The sequence below is a fragment of the Physeter macrocephalus genome, chromosome 20 (assembly GCF_002837175.3).
Source record: "Physeter macrocephalus isolate SW-GA chromosome 20, ASM283717v5, whole genome shotgun sequence".
Taxonomy (NCBI): domain Eukaryota; kingdom Metazoa; phylum Chordata; class Mammalia; order Artiodactyla; family Physeteridae; genus Physeter; species Physeter macrocephalus.
This window is the reverse complement of record NC_041233.1, coordinates 37,802,581-37,808,419: the sequence shown is the minus strand read 5'-3', so window position 1 is coordinate 37,808,419 and position 5,839 is coordinate 37,802,581.

Genomic DNA, 5,839 nt, shown 5'->3' with positions numbered 1-5,839 from the left:
TAAAATTGATTGTGGTGATGGTTTGCACAACTCTGGGAATTTACTAAAAACCATTGAATGGTACATTTTAAATGGGTGAGTTGTATGGTATGGGAATTATATCTCAATAAAGCACAGCCCAGGGATAGAGCCACACAAACATGCCTGACTGAGTTTGGACAAAGGTATAGAATCAGTTCAACAGAGGGAGGATAGCCCTTTCAACAAATAGTGCAGGAGCAATTGGGCATCTGTAGGCAAAAAAAAAAAAAAAAATGAAGCTCAACCTAAGTTTCACCCCTTAAACAAAAATTAACTCAAAATGGATGATGGGCTTAAATATAAAATGTAAAACCCAAAAACTCTGAAAAAAATATAGAGGAGAAAATCTTCAGGATCTAGGGCTAGGCAAAAAGTTCTTAGACTGAAAACCAAAGCACAATCTGTAAAATGAAAAATTAATAAATTGGACTTCATCAGAATTGAAAACTTTAGTTCAATGTAAGACCCTGTTTTGAGGATGAAAAGAAACTGCAGACTGGGAGAAAATATTTGCATACCACATATGCTCAAGGACTAGTATCTAGAATATATAAAGGATTCTCAAAACTCAATAGTTAAAAAAAAAAGCAATCCAATTAGAAAGGGGCTTTAAGACATGAACATTTCACTGAAGAAGATACACAGATGGTAAACAAGCACATGAAAAGATAGATGTTCATTAGCTGTCAGAGAAATGCAAAATAAAACCATTATGAGATATCACTAGAAAACTATCAGAAAGACTAAAATTTCAAAACAAAAAAAAAGTGACAACACCAAATGTGGCTGTAAAAGGGTAACATAAGGGATTCTCCTGGTGACAGAAATGATCTATATATTGGCTGTATTGATAGAAGATGTCGATACCCTGGTTGTGATATTGGTTTGCAAGATGTTACCATCTGGGGGAAACTGGGTGGAGTACACAGTATCTCTCTGTGTTATTTCTTACAACTGCAAATGAATATAGAATTATCTCAAAATAAGAAGTTTAATTTAAAGTGTTCCTTTTCCATATCACTGATTTTAATAAGTTTGCTATAAAACAACCATGTACAAAAAAACCATGTACATAGATTGTTAAGGTTAATATGAATGTATCTTGATGATGAATGATCCTACACTGATTCTGAGCTATTGGAACCTGAATTAATGAAGCTTTCATCTATAGTTCACCACCTACCAAGCGCCAAAAGGAGAGACTTTGGAGAAGGTGGGAAGTTGAACTTCCCTGGTGTAGAGGCTTGTCTGGAGAAGTCCTTGGGAGCTGGGGCCTCCTGGGTTGTGCCCTCTCTAGGAGAGGGTGTGAAGCATGTGAGAGGGCAGCCTGGGGCATGGAAAGAGCCAGGGTGAAGAGACAGGAGGCCAGGCTGTAGCCGATAGGGTAGGGGTGGGTCCCTGGGGGAAGAGAACCAGGCACGGCTTTCTTGACATAAGAGTAGCTGTTTTAGGCCCAAGCCATTTTGTGATCTAAACCTGGCCACAAGCTTGCCCTTGCAAAAGAACAGGCCTCGGTACTTAATGATTTTAAAGGAACAAAGAATGTAAGAATAAGCAGCTATTACCAGACCAGGGAAATAACTTAACCATATTGGAGACAACAATAAATCAGTTGTAAAGGTTCCCAGTTCTGTTTCAAAGGTAAAGATTAGCCTGAAACACATCCTTGAGCTATTTTGCAGGATCCAAGGATCCAAACCCCCTCAAGCACTCAACCAGCAGAATAACTAGACCCTAAGGAATGACGATGCTGACTTTTGCTGACCCTCGTGATGTCAATCAACTAGAGCCCAGACTGTTAAACTTTGCCTCAATTCTATGCTGAATTCTCCTCTGCTCAATCCCCTTCATGAATATGTATGCCCTCCTAGCTTAAATCTTGCCCAGTTTTGCTGTTCTGGGAGACATAGCTTTGGCAAATATCCCCGGTGTTCTCCTGACTCATTACAAGTAAGAAAATCCTTCCTTCCCCTGCTCTTTGGCTTGGCTGTGTCTTTTGGCTCCACATCCACCAAGAGGCAAACCAAGTTTTTGAGTAACAAGACTTCTTCATCTGGCTGTGTTCTGTGACCCTGTGCAAATATCAGCACCTCAGTCAGTGTTCAGCTTTTACTTCCACTGAATGAGTGTTGGGACTAGAGCTGGAAGTCTCAGAGTTCTACACTATTTCTTTATTGATACACAGAGTGTTACTCTGCCTCCATCTACATCTATAAGTGACCTCTGCAAGTGGCAGTTTCCTCATCTCTCAGTTGTTGTAAAGAATATATGGGATGGGGCTTTCCTGGTGGCACAGTGGTTAAGAATCCACCTGCCAATGCAGGGGACACGGGTTTGAGCCCTGGTCCAGGAAGATCCCACATGCCGCGGAGCAACTAAGCCCGTGAGCCACAGCTACTGAGCCCACGTGCCACGACTACTGAAGCCCGCGCGCCTTGAGCCCGTGCTCTGCAACAAGAGAAGCCACTGCAACGAGAAGCCCACGCACCACAACGAAGAGTAGCCCCCGCTCGCCGCAACCAGAGGAAGCCCGTGCGCAGCAACAAAGACCCAACGCAGCCAAAAATAAATAAATTTAAAAAAAAAGAATATATGGGATGACACCTGTTAAGTGCTTAGCACATAACCTGGCACTGTGGTGGGAGCAATAATCATGGTGGGAACAAAGCGAGCAGTGTGAAGTCTGGTCAGAGGCCACAGACAGAGAATGGCTTGTGTTGGAAAAAAAATCATGCTAGAGGAAACACCCAAGAAAATATATCATTATATACTTGCAGTCATTAAAACCAGGTTTATAAATATTTTAAAACATGGGAAATGCTTAAGTTTTCCTGTTAAGTAAATAACATATTATCTCAACTGTGTTTGTAAAGATGTATTTTTAAAAGTGAAGATAAAATCTACCCCAAAGCTAACAGTATTTGCCTCTGAGTGATGATCTGTCCTTTCGGTATCTCTCTTCAAAATAATAATATAATGAGATGGAAGAGGAAAGAACAAAAGAAATGTACTTGTCAACTGTAAGCAGACTTTAACGGAGCTGTATGAGAGGGTAAAATGGGGCCATCCCTACCCCACCTGAGGATAGAAGGAGCCCTGACCCAGGAGAAGCTGGAATTGAGGGAAAACCCTGGAGTCCTGAGTGGTTCTCAAATTTAGGAATGGAGCCTCCAACAAGAGCACTGTATTCATTTCTAAGGCCACCGTAACAAAGTACCACAGACAAGGGTGCTTAAACAACAGAAATTAATTTTCTCACAGTTCTGGAGGCCAGAAGTCTAAGATCAAGGTGTCATCAGGGTTGGTTTTTTCTGAGGCCTCTCTCCTTGGCTTGCAGATGGCTACCTTCTCCCTCTGTTTTCACATGGTCTTATCTCTGTGTGTAAAGATGTCTGTGTCAAATTTCTTTTCTTATAAGTACTTATAATGCCCACCCTAACTACCTCATTTTAACTTAATAAGCTCATTTTAACTTAATTAAGATCTTTAAAGATCTTATCTCCAAATATGATTATTATGATTCTGAGTACTGGGCGTTAGAACTTCAGCATATGAATTTGGTGGTGGGAGACACAATTCAGCCCATGACAAGTGTTAATTACCATATGGCTAAAACATCTATAAGCAAAGTTAAAAGACAAGTGACAGACTGGGGGAAATAAATATTTTCAGTATTTATGACATACCAAAGTATTCTTATCCAGAATATATACAGAGTTTAGATGAATCAATAAGAAAGATGAAAACAACCCAGCAGAAAAATGCACAAAGAAAATGATTAGGCAATTCACAGAAGAGGAATACAAAATAAACATAAAAAGGTTCTCAACTGCACTTACCAGTTTTATACAAACTAAGACAGTTTTTTTTCATCTGTCATAGTGGCACAATTTTAAAAGACTGATAATAACAAGTCTTGGCAAGGATGTAAGAAAGTGGGAACTCTCAAATGTTAATGGGGACACATATTGGAATGGTCTTACTGAAGATAGTAGCTATTAAAAATTAAAACATCCGTTTCCCTTAACCCAGTGTTACACTTCTTCTAGGAATCAGTATTGTCAAAATAGTTGCACATGTGCTAAAGGATATACGTGGAAGGACTTTTTTTTTTTTTTTACTGTAAATGTCTGTTCAATGCAAAAGAAGTTAAATATAATCATTACACACCCCTACAATGAATGCAATATACCCATTAAGAAATAGGAGGTGATCCTACATGTACTGAAATTAAAGATCTTCAAGACAATTGAAAAAAGGAAGCAAATTGCAGAACTACAGTCTAGTGGATGCATTTTATGTTTTTATAAATGTGTATTTTTACAAGTAGACTTAAATAAATACATAGACAGTTTCGTAAAGATATGCACCCAGCTGTGGCCAGTAATTTCTGGAGGGGGAGAAAGGTGAAGCTGAGGCAGGTGGAAGGGAGATTTTCACATTTTGCTCTGTATCCTTCTGTATTATTTAAATTCTAAAGTCTGTACAACCAGAATAAATACAAACTTGCATGCATGTTCTGTCAGAGAGAGAGAAGAAAAGGAAGGTTTCTGCTTCTGAAGATCTTTGCAGAGCCCATAGCTATGCCTCGGGGCTTCTCAGTCTTCTGAGAATGGCAGACATCCTCATGGGAGTCTTAATTGCCCCAAACGTTTGCTTTAATCAATGTAATTAGCAGAGCATCAATTAGGCTAAAAGGCTCCTACAGCAGCTGCTTCCCTTCACTGCCCCGCCCAAGCGACTCAGCTTCCCTCCATGGTGTGAGTCTCTCTCCATGGCTCTGTGTTTCCTCTCGTGACTCTGAAGACACTGTGGGCAAATGGGAGGCTCTGAAGCCTATTGATTTGCCAGGGTTTTGTTCCTACCTGCTGGCCCATGTCATACTCTTCATCTTTCTTAAGTGGCTCATTGGTGGCTCCAACTTGTATACTTTTTCTGTTGTTCTCCCTAACCTGCATCTCCTGTTTTGCAGCTCACTGAGAGGTTCCACTGTCCCCACAGTCACTAAAGCCAGAAATCTGTGAGTTATCGTTGCGCCCACCACTCATGCCTGGTCAACCATTAAACCCCATGGATCTGACTCCTAAATGTCTCTTAAATCTGTCCCTCTGTCTCTACCTCTACTGCCAGCCAGTGCATTATTGCCTCTCACCTGGTTATATTTTTGCTCTCACCTTTTACTACTCCATCTTCCCTCCAGTTGCCACAGAAATCTTTCTAAAAAGCAAATCTGACCACGTCCCTAACAGCTTAAAATCTTGCTGGTATCCAATACCCTACTGAATAGAGTCCAAACCCCTTGACATGGTAGACAAAGCCCAGTGTCACCTGGCCTAGGCCACCAGTTCCCTGTGTGCATTCAGGCAGTTACCATTCCCCTGGCCCTTCATACAACTCTGCTTTTGCATATGGTGCTTTCCTGCTGGAGGTCTTCTGTGCACGTGTGTTGATTTTTTCTTTCCCAGCATCCACTCCTATTTCTTGTGCTACCTGCATCCCATGAACCATCTGCCTTTCTTCTCAATCCATGTGTGTTTCATATGGGTGGCTCCAGGTCCCCTCTTCCCCCCTTCAGGCCAAGCCAGATCATTTAGCATCTCTCTTCTTGGAATTTGAATCTTGAACATCATAAGAGCCTTGAAGAGACAGTCCATTTCTGGCTCAGCCCTGCTCCCTGAGACTAATTCTCCAGTTTTCCTGTGATTCTGAGTTGTCCTTTAGACAACTTTCCCATCAATTCCTTTTTCTTTTTCTTTTCTTTTTTTTTTTTTTCAGTATGCGGGCCTCTCACTGTTGTGGCCTCTCCCGTTGTGGAGCA